Source organism: Gorilla gorilla, chromosome 10 (genome assembly GCF_029281585.2).
Source record: "Gorilla gorilla gorilla isolate KB3781 chromosome 10, NHGRI_mGorGor1-v2.1_pri, whole genome shotgun sequence".
Lineage (NCBI taxonomy): Eukaryota > Metazoa > Chordata > Mammalia > Primates > Hominidae > Gorilla > Gorilla gorilla.
Genome location: NC_073234.2, coordinates 148,809,564 through 148,828,810, shown reverse-complemented (window position 1 = coordinate 148,828,810; position 19,247 = coordinate 148,809,564). Strand labels below are relative to the sequence as shown.

Here is a 19,247-nt window from a genome sequence, read left to right as displayed (position 1 = left end):
CTACCTGCCTGGCCAGTAGTTCCACGCTATCTCCAATACCTGCCTGTCCAGCGGACCCGCCCTGTCTATACTACGTGCCTCTGCAGCAGATCCACCCTGTCTATACTACCTGCCTGCCCAGCAGATCCGACGTCTACACTACCTGCTTGTACAGCAGATCCACCCTGTCTACACTACCTGCCTGCCCAGCAGATCCACCCTGTCTATACTAGCTGCCAGGTCAATAGATCGACACTATCTACACTACCTTCCTGGCCAGCAGATCCACCCTCTCTACATTACTTGCTTGTCCAGCAGGTCCAACCTGTCTACACTACCTGCCTGGCCAGCAGATCCACCCTGTCAATACTACCTGCATGTCCAGTAGATCCACCCTGTCTATACTACCTCCCTGGCCAGCAGATCCACCCTGTCTATACTACCTCCCTGGCCAGCAGATCAACGCAAACTACACTACCTGCCTGGCCAGCAGATCCACCCTGTCTACACTACCTGCTTCTCCAGCAAGTCCACCCTGTCTACACTACTTGCCTGCCCCGCAGATCCTACCTGTCTACACTACCTGCCTTCCAGCAGATCCATCCTGTCTACACTACCTGCCTCCCCAGCAGATCCACCCTGTGTACACTGTCTGCCTGGCCAGCAGACCCACCCTGTCTATACTACCTGCCTGTCGAATAGATACACCCCGTCTATACTACCTCCCTGGCCAGCAGATCCCCCCTGTCTACACTACCTGCCTGGCCAGCAGATCCACCCTGTCTACACTACCTGCCTGGCCAGCATATCTGCCCTCTCTATACTACCTGCCTGTCCAGCAGATCCACGCAATCTACACTACCTGCCTAGCCAGCAGATCCACCCTGTCTACATTCCCTGACTTCCCAGCAGATCCACCCTGTCTACACTACCTGCCTGGCCAGTAGATCCACGCTATCTACACTGCCTTCCTCGCCAGCACATCCACCCTATCTACACTACCTGCCTGACCAGCAGATCCACCCTGTCTATACTACCTGCCTGGCCAGTAGATCCACGCTATCTACACTGCCTGCCTGCCCAGCAGATCCACCCTGTCTACACTACCTACTTGTCCAGGAGGTCCACCCTGTCTATACTACCTGCCTGGCAAGTAGATCCAAGCTATCTACACTGCCTGCCTGGCCAGCAGATCCACCCTGTCTACACTACCTGCTTGTCCAGCAGGTCAACCCTGTCTACACTACCTGCCTATCCAGCATGTCCACCCTGTCTACACTACGTGCTTGCGCAGCCGATCCACGCTGTCTGCAGTACCTGCCTGGACAGTAGATCCACGCTATCTACACTGCCTGCCTGTCCAGCAGATCCACACTGTCTACACAACCTGCCTGTCCAGTAGATCCACGCTATCTACACTACCTGCCTGGCCAGGAGATGCACCCTGTCATCACTATCTGCTTCTCCAGCAGGTCCACCCTGTATACACTACCTGCCTTCCGAGCAGATCCACCCTGTCCATACTACCTGCCTGGTCAGTAGTTCCATGCTATGTCCACTACCTGCCTGGTCAGTAGTTCCATGCTATCTCCACTACCTGCCTGACCAGCAGACACGCCCTGTCTATACTTCTTGCCTGTCCAGCAGATCCACTCTGTCTACACTACCTGCCAGTACATCAGATCCGCCCTGTGTATACAACCTGCCTCTCCAGCACATCCACCCTGTCTATACTACCTGCCTCTCCAGCAGTTCAGCCCTGTCTACACTACCTGCCTGGCCAGTAGATCCACCCTGTCTACACTACATGCCTGGCCAGCAGATCCGCCCTGTCTGCACTACCTACCTGACCAGCAGATCCGCCCTGTCTACACTGCCTGCCTGGCCAATAGATCCATGCTATCCACACTACCTGCCTGGCCAGCAGATCCACCCTGTCTACACTACCTGCTTGTCCAGCAGGTCCACCCTGTATACACTACCTGCCTGTCCAGCAGGTGCACCCTATCTACACTACCTGCCTGTCCAGCACATCCACCGTGTGTATACTACCTGCCCGTTGAACAGATCCACCCTGTCTATACTACCCACCTATCCAGCAGGTCCACCCTGTGTACACTACCACCCTGCCCAGCAGATCCACCCTGTCTACACTACCTGCCTGCCCAGAAGATCCGCCCTGTCTACACTACCTGCTTCTCCAGCAGATCCACCCTGTCTACACTAGCTGCCTGTCCAGCATGTCCACCCTATCTACGCTACCTGCTTGTCCAGCAGATCCACCCTGTCCATACTACCAGCCAGGCCAATAGATCCATGCTATCTATACTACCTACCTGGCCAGCAGATCCACCCTGTCTACACTACTTGCTTGTCCAGCAGGTCCAACCTGTCTACACTACCTGCCTACCCAGCATATCCACCCTGTCTACACTCCCTGCCTGGCCAGTAGATCCACGCTATCTACACTCCCTGCCTGTCCAGCACATCCACTCTGTCTATACTAACTGCCTTTCCAGCAGATCCACCCTGCCTAAACTACCTGCCTATCCAGCATGTCCACCCTGTCTACACTACCTGCTTGCTCAGCAGATCCACGCTGTCTACACTACCTGCCTGGACAGTAGATCCACGGTATCTACACTGCCTGCCTGGAAAGCAGATCCACCCTGTCTACACTACCTGCTTGTCCAGCAGGTCCACCGTGTCTATACTACCTGCCTGTTGAGCAGATCCACCCTGTCTATACTACCTGCCTATCCAGCAGGTCCACCCTGTCTACACTACCACCCTGCCCAGCAGATCCACCCTGTCTACACAACCTGCCTGTCCAGTAGATCCACGCTATCTACACTACCTGCCTGGCCAGGAGATCCACCCTGTCATCACTACCTGCTTCTCCAGCAGGTCCACCCTGTATACACTACCTGCCTTCCCAGCAGATCCACCCTGTCTATACTACCTGCCTGGCCATTAGCTCCACGCTATCTACACTACCTGCCTGGCCAGCAGATACACCCTGTCTATACTACCTGCCTCTCCGGCAGATCCACCCTGTGTATACTACCTCCCTGGCCAGCTGATTCAACCTGTCTATACTACCTGCCTGGCCAGCAGATCCACCCTGTCTACACTACCTGCTTTTCCAACAAGTCCACCCTGTCTACACTACTTGCCTGCTCCGCAGATCCTACCTGTCTACAGTACCTGCCTCCCAGCAGATCCATCCTGTCTACACTACCTGCCTCCCCAGCAGATCCACCCTGTCTACACTACCTGCCTGGCCAGCAGATCCACCCTGTCTATACTACCTGCCGGTCCAATAGATCCACCCTGTCTATACTACCTCCCTGGCCAGCAGAGCCACCCTGTCTATACTACCTGCCTGGCCAGCAGATCCACCCTGTCTACACTACCTGCCTGGCCAGCAGATCCGCCCTGTCTACACTACCTGCCTGTCCAGCAGATCCACGCAATCTACACTACCTGCCTCGCCAGCAGATCCACCCTGTCTACACTACCTGCTTGTCCAGCAGGTCCACCCTGTCTGTACTACCTGCCTGTCCAGCATATCCACCCTGTCTACAGTACCTGCCTTCCCAGCAGATCCACCCTGTCTACACTACCTGCCTGGCCAGCAGATCCACCCTGTCTACACTACCTGCTTTTCCAACAAGTCCACCCTGTCTACACTACTTGCCTGCTCCGCAGATCCTACCTGTCTACAGTACCTGCCTCCCAGCAGATCCATCCTGTCTACACTACCTGCCTCCCCAGCAGATCCACCCTGTCTACACTACCTGCCTGGCCAGCAGATCCACCCTGTCTATACTACCTGCCGGTCCAATAGATCCACCCTGTCTATACTACCTCCCTGGCCAGCAGAGCCACCCTGTCTATACTACCTGCCTGGCCAGCAGATCCACCCTGTCTACACTACCTGCCTGGCCAGCAGATCCGCCCTGTCTACACTACCTGCCTGTCCAGCAGATCCACGCAATCTACACTACCTGCCTCGCCAGCAGATCCACCCTGTCTACACTACCTGCTTGTCCAGCAGGTCCACCCTGTCTGTACTACCTGCCTGTCCAGCATATCCACCCTGTCTACAGTACCTGCCTTCCCAGCAGATCCACCCTGTCTACACTACCTCCCTGGCCAGCAGATCCACCCTGTCTATACTACCTGCCTGGGCAGCAGATCCACCCTGTGTGTACTACACCTGCCTGGCCCGCAGATCCACCCTGTCTACACTACCTGCCTGCCCAGAAGATCCGCCCTGTCTACACTACCTGCTTGTCCAGCAGATCCACCCTGTCTACACTAGCTGCCTGTCCAGCATGTCCACCCTATCTACGCTGCCTGCCTGTCCAGGAGATCCACCCTGTCTCTAATACCTGCCTGTCCAGCAGATCCACGCTATCTACACTACCTGCCTGTCCAGCAGATCCATCCTGTCTGCACTACCTGCCTGCCCAGCAGATCCACCCTGTCTACAATACCGGCCTGGCCAGTAGATCCACGGTATCTACACTACCTGCCTGGCTGGCAGATCCACCCTGTCTACACTGCCTGCTTGTCCAGCATGTCCACCCTGTCTACACTACCTGCCTGCCCAGCAGATCCACCCTGTCTACAGTACCTGCCTCCCCAGCAGATCCAGCCTGTCTACACTACCTGCCTGGCCAGTAGATCCACGCTATCTACACTACCTGCCTCCCCAGCACATCCACCCTGTCTACAGTACCTGCCTCCCCAGCAGATGCAGCCTGTCTACACTACCTGCCTGGCCAGTAGATCCACGCTATCTACACTACCTGCCTCCCCAGCACATCCACCCTGTCTACAGTACCTGCCTCCCCACCAGATCCACCCTGTCTACACTACCTGCCTGGCCAGCAGATCCACCCTGTCTCTAATACCTGCCTGTCCAGCAACATTAGTCCTTAAAAAAAGCAAACACACAAAATCAGTGTCTATTTACAACAGCCAAATATTATGACTACGATTTGAAATAAATTTGTAGACCCATGTAAATAAATTTTAAATCTTAATGAGGATATAAAAATGACATGAATAAAGCCCGAAAATCATATTATTTGAATGGAGGACATAGTGACATAAAACCTCAGTGACTGTAGACTCAGGGCAACCTAGACTTAAAAGTCCCATGTCGTCTTTTACATGTAAAAAATGAGAATTAGTCTAAAAGTCAATTTTGTCTAAATTTTGATTTTTGTTGAGTATACAGTCAAAATAGTTGTGAGAAGAAAAAAAGTTGTCAAATTTCATGTGACCTATGTTATTTGGAAAATTAAAATAAGTTATATAAATATTTATAACAATATTAAACAATTTCATAAGTGGACTGAATAAAACATAATATTTTATCATATACCATAGCTCCTGCCTTCCTGAGGAAAACATAAAATCAAAGGGCGTGAAGGAAGGATTTTGGTTTCACTGCAGAAACATAATAAGACACCGAAGTGTGTGTTTGTGTGTGCGTACATATAATTAAACTACAGAATATAAAATAGTATCTAATATACATCAAAAATGAGTTCCATAGAAAAATTCATTTTACATATATGTCTATAAAATAATAAAATTTATTCAGCCTCACAATTACTTTGTGAACTGGAAATAACAATGAGTTGTCATTTTATCCAAATCTAAAAAAAAACATACATACAGTATCAAGTTCTGGTTAAAGTAGTAGATGAACTTTACGTGGTACATAAGAGTATCTATACAGTTTGTGGGCTGCATCTTGCTAGAATATATTACATTACAAAATGCACCATTTATTTACTCTGCGATCAAACCCCCAACTTGCCCCAAGTGGACGAACCCTCAGACATTTGCAGAGGAGTCAGTGTGCTAGTAAGCAGCATTCTTTACAAATCTATGAACATCAAGGTCTCCTTGGAACAGATGCTCTGTGAACAATTTATAAAACTCCCTCCTGTTAGACACTTAGGTTGATTCCATTTTTAAATCAATTACTGAATAAAACACATTCCATCGTGTGGATGTAATGCTACCTTAATTTGTCAAAGCTATCATTTTCTAAACTTTTCTTTTTAATTCAAATCATTAATATTTTGTGACCAGATCAATACTGATTCATTGTTTTAAGCTTCAAATGCATTATACAGTTGGGCAGAACACATTTCCTCTCATCAGTCTTCTTTTCCAGGATTTGTCAGCTATTCCTGACATTAATTCACTACTAATATGCACAGTTTCTCTAATCATGGTCAACAAAGATCTGACAGTGCATTGTCCCTAAACGATCCATACTTGCCTCACTGACACCATGTGGCCCACTTCCCATCTATAATCTATGTCTGAGTGTGAAGCCCTTCCCATATGATCCCCCGAATGGAACTTCACAAGTTCGAATTCACTGGGTCACAGTGTGATAGTGTGAAGATGGGAGGACGTTAAGGGAAGGCTATGGGTGAGTTGGGAAATGTGTTAGGCAGGGTCAGAGATTACCACATCCTAAAAACAACACTTAAGGAGGGAGATGACAAAACAGTCAATGAATAACATGACTTTTTCCAGTGAAAGTGCCATATCTAATCCTTTTCCATTTTTGTTCTCTGAGCTTCTTTCTTAGGGAAGATCCTTCTTGAGAAGCCCCTGCTGAGTATTAGGAAAATGCATTTCAGGACCTCTCATCAACACATCCTCTTTCTTTACCACAACCACATATATGGGGGCATAACTCAACATGTGTAAAAGACAATCTTCTGCTTTTCACTGAACCTCCAGGAATTCAGGACAATAAATGTCTACATGGAGACCAACAGGTGAGTTTTTCTGCCCCTTCTTTCATAACACCGTTCTTCCCTAGTGAAGTCCACACACATACTTACATGGCAGCTGTGGGTATATCAACTGGTCTGACGCCTTTTAGTCACGGAGCCTGAAGTCTCTTCTAGTACCTGCTGAGCACAGGGTCATGGGTGAGAATGGGCAAGTCTTTTTCTTTCTCTGGTTCCTGAACTTCCCAGGCTCTCTCACTTCTGGATCCTGAATACCCAAATCCCAAGCTTCCTTCCCAGAACCAACACCTCCTCCTCATTAGAAAGATACCTTTGTTCTGTGCTTACTTTATAAAGTCTTGCTCTTTCCCTATCCACTGCCTTGTGTCAGTATGTGTGTGTCTTGGGGCCGGTGGAAAGGTGAACAGAAGCCAGTAGAGAGTAACCAGCACCAGCTTCACAGGAATGGCATGACCTTGATACGATAGCGGCAGTTTTCCCTTAACATCCCTGCCCCCTAAAGATTTCAGATCATATGTCACACTCTTAAGTAACAGCGATTTGTCTTTCACGGTTTCAGTCATATTGATTAAAAGCATTTGTCTTCTCCAGAACATCACATTAAGTCATCAAAAAATATAAACCTTAAAAAGATGTAATTATTGGAACTGAAAAACATAAAAGGTGAGCTTTGGAAATATCCTTGAGCAATTTATTCATTATGAACACATGTAATCTGTTGGAACAAAGTTCTAGGACAATCCAGGTCATCCTTCAATATTTGCAGAAAACAGCACAAAGAAAACCTGATACTTATACTTAGTTGGAAACTTTATGCCACAGCCATTAAATACAGAGATCATATAAAGGAATAGAGGAAGCTGTTGAATACTAAACTAACTCAAATCATCAATATCCTTACGAAGTGCACACTGAATTAATGTAAAAAGTATTTAGTAAACAAAAAGTATTTTCAATATACAATTAAGACTGAAAAGTATTGAGGCCTCATAAGCTGAACCTGACACAACAAATTTAAAAGGGAAACTAATTTGGAAATCAGAAAACCATCTAAGGAATTTGGGAATTAGGCTTCTGTTGCCCTCTCTGCTACTGACGGCCAAGGCCTCCTCATTGTATTCTGTCCTCCATGTCTCTGCTGATTCCCATTTTGTCTATTTCCATTTACCCCACTACTACTTGCTCAGGTCACTCTCCTTCACTGTCAGTGTTTGTTCAAATTCCTCAGACCCATCCACTTCCCATCTAAACTTCCCTCCCCTTTTCTCGCTCGTTGGCTCTACCTCCCTCCTCTCCGTTTTCTCCTCACTCTCCTGCCCCACCTCGACATCCACAGCGAGGCAATGAAGACGCCTCCGCCAAGGAAGAGCCCACTTCTCAGTGGGACACCGGGAAGGTAAACACCCAACACTCACCGCTAGTGGGAGGCGACTGTGCAGAAGCACGAGGGTTGTTACAGGATCGGGCAGGTCCCCTACCCCAGTCTCGGGCTCAGGGTCCTGTCTGAGGCGGTCACCCCGAAGCGTGGGGTTTGCGGAGACGTAGGGCCTGGCAGAGGGAAGGATGGGGAAGCATCTCAGGGAGGACTGGCGTCTGCCGAATCCCAGGGCTGCCCTGAGGGGCCAAGAGGGGCGAGGGTGGGGACGATGGAAGACAAGCCACATGCCGAATGGGGACCTGACGCGGCGCGCGACAGGATGGGCGGACGGTGAAGAGAACTAGGGTGGAAGGGCCGGACAGGGGCGACCTCAGTGACGGAACCGGACACAGACGCAGATCTGGCAGCTGAGCGACAGGCTCCGGAGCATTTCCGGGCGTCGCGGGACTCCCCGCCGACAGGAGGGCGGTTGCCGAGCCTGTGACATCCGCGGAGACCAGCAGGCCCCGGGTGTGGAGGATGCCGCAGGAAGGGGACTGCGTGGCTGGGTTTGGCCACAAAAAGCGGACGGCACTCACCCGAGCGGACCTTGGCTCCGGAGAACCCATTTCCCGGTCAACAAAACACGTCGCGCGAGGAGCGCGACCCGTACGTGCAGGGAGGGGAGGCAGAGAAAAAGGCGGGGCCGGGTCGCGGCGGGGTCCCGGGCCGGGGGGCGGGGAGCTTACTGACCTCCCGCGCCCGCTGCACGCGTTTCGGGCCGGGGGACCGGGCCGGGGGGCCAGGCCGGGACCGGGGGGCCGGGGCCGGGTCCGGGGCGGGGAGCTTACTGACCTCCCGCGCCCGCTGCGCGCGTTTCGGGCCGGGGGGCCGGGGCCGGGGCCGGGGCCGGGGCGGGGAGCTTACTGACTTCCCGCGCCCGCTGCGCGCGTTTCTGGCCGGGGGGCCGGGCCGGGGGGCCGGGGCCGGGGCCGGGGCCAGGGCGGGGAGCTTACTGACCTCCCGCGCCCGCTGCGCGCGTTTCGGGCCGGGGGACCGGGCCGGGGGGCCAGGCCGGGGCCGGGGGGCCGGGGCCGGGTCCGGGGCGGGGAGCTTACTGACCTCCCGCGCCCGCTGCGCGCGTTTCGGGCCGGGGGGCCGGGGCCGGGGCCGGGGCCGGGGCGGGGAGCTTACTGACCTCCCGCGCCCGCTGCGCGCGTTTCTGGCCGGGGGGCCGGGCCGGGGGCCGGGGGGCCGGGGCCGGGGCGGGGAGCTTACTGACCTCCCGCGCCCGCTGCGCGCGTTTCTGGCCGGGGGGCCGGGCCGGGGCCGGGGCCGGGCCGGGGCCGGGGCCGGGGGGCCGGGGCCGGGGCGGGGAGCTTACTGACCTCCCGCGCCCGCTGCGCGCGTTTCTGGCCGGGGGGCCGGGCCGGGGGGCCGGGGCGGGGAGCTTACTGACCTCCCGCGCCCGCTGCGTGCGTTTCGGGCCGGGGGACCGGGGGGCCGGGGGGCCGGGGCCGGGGCGGGGAGCTTACTGACCTCCCGCGCCCGCTGCGCGCGTTTCTGGCCGGGGGGCCGGGGGGCCGGGGCCGGGGTGGGGAGCTTACTGACCTCCCGCGCCCGCTGCGCGCGTTTCTGGCCGGGGGGCCGGGCCGGGGCCGGGGGGCCGGGGCCGGGGGGCCGGGGCCGGGGCGGGGAGCTTACTGACCTCCCGCGCCCGCTGCGCGCGTTTCTGGCCGGGGGGCCGGGCTGGGGGGCCGGGGCTGGGGCCGGGGCGGGGAGCTTACTGACCTCCCGCGCCCGCTGCGCGCGTTTCGGGCCGGGGGACCGGGGGGCCGGGGGGCCGGGGCCGGGGCGGGGAGCTTACTGACCTCCCGTGCCCGCTGCGCGCGTTTCTGGCCGGGGGGCCGGGGCCGGGGGGCCGGGGCCGGGGCCGGGGCCGGGGCCGGGGCGGGGAGCTTACTGACCTCCCGCGCCCGCTGCGGGCGTTTCTGGCCGTGGGGCCGGGGGGCCGGGGCCGGGGGGCCGGGGCGGGGAGCTTACTGACCTCCCGCGCCCGCTGCGCGCGTTTCTGGCCCTGCCGGTGTCTTCGCCGGTTGAAAGCGCGTGTCTGCGTCGGGTTCCGTTGGAGTGCGTTCGGTGCGCCGCCGTGGGTCCGCGCTGCTTCCACCCAACTTCCTGTGAGGTAAGAGGCGCGTGAGGCTCCTGTGCCGGGGGCGGTGCTGCTCCCGAGTCGGCGCGCGGCGGGGACGCGAGTCGGTAGGTGCTGGCGGGAGCGAGAGTGGGGTGGGGACCCTCGCGAGCCCGCACTCCGCTTCTGGGTGGCAGCCTCTTCGGCCCCACACGGCGTGACGCGCGCTCGGGCTCCGCTTTCGCGTCGAGGCAGAGGCGTAGTAGGGGTCGGGCCCAGGGCTGGAGGGGCCGGGGCCGGGGCCGGGGCCGGGGCGGGGAGCTTACTGACCTCCTGCGCCCGCTGCGCGCGTTTCTGGCCGGGGGGCCGGGCCGGGGCCGGGGCGGGGAGCTTACTGACCTCCCGCGCCCGCTGCGCGCGTTTCTGGCCGGGGGGCCGGGGCCGGGGCCGGGGCCGGGACGGGGAGCTTACTGACCTCCCGCGCCTGCTGCGCGCGTTTCTGGCCCTGCCGGTGTCTCCGCCGGTTGAAAGCGCGTGTCTGCGTCGGGTTCCGTTGGAGTGCGTTCGGTGCGCCGCCGTGGGTCCGCGCTGCTTCCACCCAACTTCCTGTGAGGTAAGAGGCGCGTGAGGCTCCTGTGCCGGGGGCGGTGCTGCTCCCGAGTCGGCGCGCGGCGGGGACGCGAGTCGGTAGGTGCTGGCGGGAGCGAGGGTGGGGTGGGGACCCTCGCGAGCCCGCACTCCGCCTCTGGGTGGCAGCCTCTTCGGCCCCACACGGCGTGACGCGCGCTCGGGCTCCGCGTTCGCGTCGAGGCAGAGGCGTAGTAGGGGTCGGGCCCAGGGCTGGAGGGGCCGGGACCGGGCGGGGTGCTGCCCTGGACACCGCGCCGGCAGCTGTTCCGCGCGGGTTCATGTCATTCCTATTTTCAACCTGTCCTGCTCCGCACCTGAGATGATTTATAAATTCGGTACCTTTGGGACAGGCGTGGATGACATCCCATAATTTACTTCGTTATTAATTTCTAAATGTAATACATACCACTCTCTAAAAGTATTTTTTAATTTGAAATATATTTGTATATATGTACATATATATTTATTTATTTCTGAATTTTGTCTCCAGTACATATAATGAGGCTTGTAAAGTGGATAGTGTTCAGGACATAGGTGGATTTTGCTTTTAAGTAGTAAAGACTTAATTGGTGACTTACTGGGGCTATTTGATAAGGATTTTTTTTTTTTAATGAACATTAAAAACAGTGAAATTGTATTTCCGGATTTCATTAGCTTCATTTATATCTTAATTGATGAAAACTGTAAGTTAATAACCCATTTTTATTTCCTTTGGAGATTCTTAAGTTTGTGCTACCAATGATTATTTCCAAAAAAGGCACACTTCTGGTTTTCCCAGAACTAATGCTAGCTTCTCAATCTTTTGAGTTTACTTGATATTAATGTTTGACCTCAAATCATGTCACATTTTTGAAGAAAACTTTCTCTTAGCCAGTGGAACATAAACCACCCTGTAGTTCATGTAGAGGAGGGGTTCAAATGCCTCTGATAGTGTCGTGTTAAAACTCATGGCCAAACCCAAGGTCACATAGCTTTCTTTCCATGTTTTCCTCTAGAATTTGTATAGTTTTGTCATTATAAAATGGGTCTTGTCCTAGACCCCAAGAACAGGTTTTTGGATTTCACATGGGAAAGACCTTTTGGCAAGTCACAGAGTATAGTGAAGTTAAGATAGTTTATTAGCGACTACTCAGCTACATAGCAGGGCGTCCTCAGAAAGCAGGAGGAATGCACCTGTTGTGAACGTATAAATTTTTTTTGAGACAGAGTTTCTCTCCTGTCACAATGGCATGATCTCGGCTCACTGCGACCTCTGCTTCCTGGGTTCAAGGATTCTCCTGCCTCAGCCTCCCAAGTAGCTGGGATTACAGGTGCGTGCCAATATACCCGGCTAATTTTTTGTATTTTTGGTAGAGACTGGGCTTCACCATGTTGGTCAGGCTGGTCTGGAACTCCTGGCCTCAAGTGATCTGCCTGCCTCGGCTTCCCAAAGTGCTGGGATAACAGGCATGAGCCACCCGGCGCCCGGGCTTAATGTTTGTTTATATAGGTTATTAAGAATCAGTTTGTGACAGGCTATTAGTATTGTTACTTCTCTTTGTTACTGTAGATTTTAACAACAATTTATGTGTGTACTATTACCTTTAAAGTAAAACTTATTTTTAAACTAAGAATGCTGAGTGGTGTGCTGTGTGGGTGTACTGTGCTGGTGTTCTATGCAGGTGTATTATGCATGTGTGCTGTGAAAGTGTATTGTGGGGGTATATTATGTAGGTGTGCCATGCAGGTGTATTGTACAGGTGTGCTGTATAGGGGTGGTATGCAGGTATATTGTGCAGGTGTGCTGTGTAGGTGTATTATATGGGCATGCAGTACAGGTGTGCAGCATCTGAGCTCCGTCTTCACCTTAATCCTGAACACTCTTTTCACCTCTCACCTGCACTGCAGTGCTGTTTCCTGGATCACACTTTTTTGTTTGTTTAATTCCTCCAGGAGAATGAGTGTATAGGAAATAAGGATTTCTCTTCACATTTTACTTGACTAACAGTTTCTCTGGTTATAGAATATATTTTGGATTTAAAGCTCTCTCTGAATTTTGAAAACACTGTTTCATTTTCCGCTTGCCTCCTATGTTGTTCTAGAGAAGCTCAATCACAATCTCGTCCCCCATCCTCAAGCGATACACTTCTTTTTTCTTTATTATCTTGAAGCATTCAGGGTCTTTTCTTCATTTTTGGCTTTCTGAAATTGCAGGACAATATGATGTAGGTTCATTTTTATCTCTGTGCTAGCTCTTTTCATTTGGAAACCTGTGTTGCGTTCTGAATGCTATGGTCTGAAAGTGTACCTTCAAATTCATATGTTCACACTTAATGGCCAAGGTGATAGTATGAGAGGTGGGGCCTGAAGGACATGGTTAAGTCACAAGGGCAGAGCCTTCACAGTGGGATCAGTGCCCTTAAGGAAGGGCTGAGGGCCTGGGTTTGCCTTTTTACCTTTTCACCTCCTGCCACGTGAGGGCCCAGCCACAAGGTACCATCTGGCAAGCAGAGTCCCAACCCTTGCCAGACACTGAGCCCGCTGGTGCTTTATCTTGGACTCCCAGCCTCCAGAACTGTGAGAGATAAATTTCTGTTTTTTATAAAGTTCTCAGTCTCCTGTATTTTGTTGGAGCAGTACAAATGGAGTAAAACACTAAGACATTTTCTGAAATTCTTTGATTGATAATTTTTTCTTCTCAGTCTTTTATCTTGTCTCTTCCTTGAACACATTATTTCTGGTGTTGAACGTTCCAGACCACTTCTCCAATTTTCGTATACTTTTTTCTCCTATTTTTCACCTTTTAGATCTCTTTTTGTTGTTGATTTACTTTCTGTGAGGTTTACCAACTTTATCTAGTACAAGTTTTATGGAATTTAAAAATTGTTTCAGAGTTTAAGTTGCCAGATCCTCTTTTTTTAACTGTTTATTTTTCATGACTTCCAGTTCTTTAGTGGTGACGTATCTTTTCTCTCTGAAGACAGTATTTACAGTTACTGGAATTCCTTCCTGCTCTCCACCTGTCTTTGGTCTGTTTTCCTTTTCCCATTTTGATCTCTGTCCTTCATGGTTCATCCTCCTTTTGACTCCTGACCATCTGTTCACATGGGGCTGCTGTGGGGTGACCGGGCCGCGCAGTCTCCCTTGGCAGCTCTCAGCTCTCTGTATCCGTCAGCATTTTCTCTTGGTCTGGTCAGGTTTTCCCAGAGGGGACAGTCCATTCTCCAGCCTGGGACAGAGGTCAGGGACACATGTGCTCCCTCCCTGGGTTGGCTCTTTGTATGGTGAGTGGCAACCGGTTTTGGACCTCTCTCTTGCAGGCTGGGTCTGTGGGATGTAATTAGAAAGCAACTTTATTTCTATTCACTTACATTTATTCATTGGAGGAGGAGTTTCTCTTTCCTAGGGTACACGTGGACATGCCTATGACTTTTCTGCTTTGTCTTATGTTTAAAAATGTCCTTCAGTCATTGCAGGTCACAAGCAGGCTATCAGCTCGGTAATTAAAATAATTCGGTTCTTCATAGTGAATGTAATTCTAAATTAGATTTTAAGTTGTAACTCCCTGCTTCAGCAATGGTGATGGGGCCTAGAAACCAGAGCACCTGAGCTCCATCCTACAGGGAGCCATACCGGGATCTTTCCATTTTCAGAGGCTTCTCTCTGACAGTGAAGTGTGATGACAGACTTGGGGGCAGGGCAATGGCTAGCTTCTGAAAGCCGCTGGCACTTTAGTGATAAATTAAGTGACAGGTAGTGAGGTGTTTGTCAAGGAAAGTGCCGTCCAAATGCTAAATACTGATTATTTCTGCAGCAGTGACTGCAATACCTCACTCAATCTCTGTCTTTCTTGAAGAAGTCATAAATAAACACGATGAATCTATGTAGAAGCGGTAAGTCAGAAAAATCTGTGTGTTTCATTACATAAACAGCGGTTTGTCATTAATTGACAGGCTTGGATTGGGAGTTGTTAATGAAACTGATGAGATGTTGGACAGATGAGCTCCCTCTTATTTCGAAGAGCTTATCTAGGGCTGAGTCATGGGACCTGATAGTGTCTTGTGGTGCTGTCTTCTTGTAGATATATCCGTGTTTTAGAGGATTTAGTTTTTTAAAATTTCTCTTAGAATGTGAATTTTACAAAAAAGGACTTCCCAAATGGATGATTATTTGAAAAATGAATTGTCAGACAAAACTGACACATCAGTTATGGAGAAAACCCTTCAAGAACTGGCTTTAAATGTGTTTTAGTGGGAGCCACAGTGTGGAGAGAATCAGAAGAGGGAGGAGAGGGCGCCCCTTGTTTCTTCTCTCCACAGCCAGGCCTTCGCCACCTTTCTCAGTGTCTTCAAGAATAAAATGCCTCCGTTGTTGGTTTTAGCTGCTTTTCTCCCTCGGGGTAGGTAAAGTGGTTCCAAAACGACAAGCATCCTGTAAAGTCGGAAGAGCTGTGTCAACATTAAGCTGCGTGACTTTGGCTATGAGGGAAAAAAGGCTGGTGAGTGCAGAGAAGACAGAGCTGTGGCAGGGCTCCTCCCGCCAAGTCGCCATGGAGAGGGGCTGTGAGGTGTCCTTAAATGGCCTGGTCTCCAGGGTGACTCAGGAAGGGCTGAGAATGGTCAGCTCCATCACCTGCTAAACCCACGCCGCCCCCCTCAGCACACACCCTCCACTCTCCAACCTTGCCCAAGTGCTGGTCCGTCACGTCACCAGGACAGGGCATGGAGACTTGGGCTGATTCTTTTCTCTCCCTTCCTCCCTCATTTTTTTCTTCTCTCACTCCTCCTTTTCCTTTCCTGCTGTTTCCTGCTCTCCTGTTTCTGTCCTGCAGTGTCTGGAGCTCCAGAGAGGCTGGCCCTGGGGTGGGGTCCACATGGACATGGGCGTAAGCAGGTTTGATGGTCATGGGCATAGGCAGGTTCGATGGCCAGAGTTCTTTCAGCTCACAGTAAGTTTTGTTTTGTTTTGTTTTGTTTTGTTTTGTTTTGTTTTGTTTTGTTTTGTTTTGTTTTGTTTTAGATGGAGTCTTCCTTTGTCGCTCAGGCTGTAGTGCAGTGGCGTGATCTCGGCTCACTGCAACCTCCACCTTAGAGCAATCCTCTTGCCTCATCCTCCCGGGTAGTTGGGACTACATGTGCACGCCACATGCCTGGCTAATTTTTGTATTTTTAGTAGAGACACGGTTTCACCATGTTGGCCAGGCTGGTCTCCAACTCCTGACCTCAGGTGATCCATCCGCCTCAGTCTCCCAAAGTGCCGGGATTACAGGTATGAGCCACTGCACCTGGCCTCAGCTGACAGTAGGTTTTAGAGCCAGATATTTACACACTAACTTGCCAGAAACATATATGACTTTATTATTCTAATTGATTTTAAGAGATATTACGAACTCAAATCCAAAGTTATGTCCCACCTATCATGACAATTTCATTAAGGAAAAAGTCAAACCATTTTGGAAACGATTTAAGTGAGCAACTTGGAAAAAGTTTCTACATTCCTAACTTACTTTCCAGGAGATTGTTCCTCACTTAACATCTATCAGGTGTCTTAGCTTAGCTCTCTTTTTACTTCAGGTTTTTCTTGCTTCCTCAGTGTGCTGGGAGTCCCACTCCACTCAAATGCCCTCAGGTCTAATAATTAACTTCATTGCAGGCTCCTGGCAGGCCTGGGTGGGCGGCAGCTGCATTGTGCTCCTGAAGAAGATTTAAATTGGGTTTGGTGAACTGGTAGAATTTGCATTTTGCTGTTTCTTTCCCTCTGTCAGAATTTGTACCTTTAAATAGGTTTTTTAGTGTCATTAAGTATATCAAAAGGAAACCCAGTGGGGCAAATTGGCCAGGCTCCATAGAGGTGGCCTTGTCTAAGTCTTTCATCTTATCAATAAGGAAAGACAGGACCAGAGAAGTCACCGACTGTCCCTGGTCCCACTGCTTGGTTTGGGGCAATTTCCTGAAAATAATATCCAAGATGCAAAGCATATGGCTCTGGTGAGACATGTGTGAGGAGCTGAGAATGAGACGGCTGAGTGTCGGGGGCAGATCACAAAGGGCTGCGCTCACCGTCAGGAGGTCTGGACTTCGCTGTGAAAGACACAGGCCCTCATGTACGTCCAGGATGCGGTGACAGCGAGGCTTGCAGGAGACAGGTCCCTGCTGTGTGGGGGTGAAGCTGGAGGCAAGATGATGCCTGGAGCTAAGAGATGGTCACAGGAAATCCGGCAAGAATTAACGAGGACTGGACAGTGACAGGCAGGCCGAAGAGTGAGAGGAACTTCACTGGCAAGAGCCAACAGGGCTTGTTGATTTAGGAGAGGAGACAAAGGACTGAGGGGTTTCTGGGCTGAGGGGCTGGGGCCTGGGAGGGTGGAGAAGCCACTGTCTGCATTATGGGATGCAGGAGGAGAAGCATTCAGTTCTCCACACAATGAGTTCCCTGAGAGGTGTCTCAGTGGGATCGTGGTGCAGTTGGAAATGTTCATGAGAAAGATGAGAAGCGGCACCAGCAGCAAACATCCAGGAACGCAGAAACCATCAGCACAGGTGCCTGCTGAGTCCTATAGACCCACCAGGGCCCACCAGGACCAACCAGGAAGCAAGTGTGGAGCTGGGAGTGAGGGAGCTGGGTGTGGAGATCAGGGGGAAGACTGTCATCTAAAGGGCGAGAGTGGGAAGGATGGAGTCATCTGTAGCTAAAGGGAACCACCATTAGTCAGTCCTTGTGATGAAGGTGCAGGATGTTCCTGCTTCCGTGCACGTCGCTCCTGGGCTGTGGGCAAGTTTGGAACTGCTGTTGTTCCCCAGCATAGTCTCAAGTGAGTGGAATGACGGTTTCCTATAGAAGCACAGTTCCTACAGGAAAGAAGGCGTGGTTAAGAGCATGAGGGCCAAGGAGAAGGAGGGGATTAGAGATAGCCAGCAGTGAGGGAGACGGTTCCAGATACGAGCCGAGTGGGCACAGCAGGGAATTCAAGAGAGAGAGGAGCATATATTACGCAAATTTTAAATTTTTTGGTAGCAAGCAACCTAGCAAAACTAGCTGAATCCAAAGGAGATTTATTGGCTCACATCATAAAAATCTAGTGAAAGATTCTAGCTGAAGTCATAACTAGATATACAAGTTTAAATAATTTTGTCATAAACTGTTTCTTTGCTGCTCATCCACCTATCCATCCACCCACCTATCTATCCAACCCTCCCTCCCTCCCTCCATCCACCCATCCACCCACCTACCCACTCACCCATGTCTTTATCCATTGATCCATGTGCACATCCATCCTTTCATCTCTACTTTCCTCCATCCCTCTCCCTTGCCTCCCTCCCCATCCATCTGCCCATCCCTCCATCCACCTCTTCATCTCTCCTTTCCTCCCTCCCCCATCCCTCCACCCCCTGTTCACCCACCCATTCATCCATCCCTGCATCTTTCCGTCCACTTCTCTGTCTTCTTGTCTCTGCTTCTCTTTGTATTTTGTTCTCACTATTCTCTATTTCATAAGGCTTCCTGAAAGCGGCATCCATTTATTCCTTGTAGCAAGATCCCTAGAGAAAGACTCATAATTTATCTCTCAGTGTTCATAAACTCTCAGGGCAAATTTTATTTGGCCTGACTTGGATCACCTGCCAATATCTGAACGGATTGCATACCCAGGTAATGGAGTATTTTAATCACTGCAGACCCCCCACCCTCACCTGACCAGTGCCCCACAGCAGGACCACGAGCAGGGCCAAGGTGTCTCCAAGGTGCTGAGGAGCTGAGCGCTCAGCCAGCCCACGGCCACGATGGTGTGCCGCCGAAGCCACGCGGCTTACTTCACAGCCAGGATCCGGGATCAGGCTATGTCCCATGCAGCCTGATGAAGGGTAAAAAAGAGCCCAATACAGAGTGCTGGGGAAGCATAGAGAGAGCCGGAGCAGCTGACCGAGCCTGGGACGGTCAAGGGTGACTGCCGTGCAGGAGGTGGCATCTGAGCTGTTCCTTAATTAGCCTGGCACAGAATGAAGAATGCATTCCTCAAACTGAGTCAGGGTGCAGGGATCCACATGACCGTGCTCCTCTTATCCTTAGGAAGGGACAAGAGACTTCTATCCTTTGGCCTGCAGCTGCTGAAATGACCCTTGCAAGTACTGAATCATCTTTAATGAAAAAATACACTAATATGCTGCAAATTTGGAGCTTATCCTTTCAGCCCAATCCATGGGGAAGGTGTGAATTAAAGACCCTGTGCGTGTGCTGGAGGCATCGTGGACTTTTGTTCATGATTTCCTTCCCTTTTGATGCTTCAGTTATGGTGGTTGCAGCTCTATAAGCTGTGTGATATGGGCAATTCCTCTCACCTTTTGACCACTATTTTTCTTACTAATGAAATGAATACATA

At 51.6% G+C, this 19,247-nt stretch overlaps 1 protein-coding gene across 3 annotated transcripts in view; it reads right to left on the bottom strand.

Annotated features, from left to right (window-relative positions):
- LOC134756600 (mucin-2-like) overlaps nucleotides 1–8,743 on the bottom strand; it is a 65,504-nt gene extending 56,761 nt beyond the window's left edge. The window contains exons 1-2 of one of the 3 annotated variants that reach the window (XM_063694527.1): nucleotides 8,733–8,743; nucleotides 8,192–8,324 (exon numbers count right to left, since the gene is read on the bottom strand). The gene's annotated coding sequence lies outside the window, so the exon portion shown is untranslated. Of the gene's footprint in view, nucleotides 1–6,866; nucleotides 6,939–8,191; nucleotides 8,327–8,732 lie in introns of those variants that run through there. The other 2 variants (XM_063694526.1, XM_063694525.1) reach the window with 2 other exon arrangements.
- Between the last annotated feature and the right edge of the window lie 10,504 nt (nucleotides 8,744–19,247).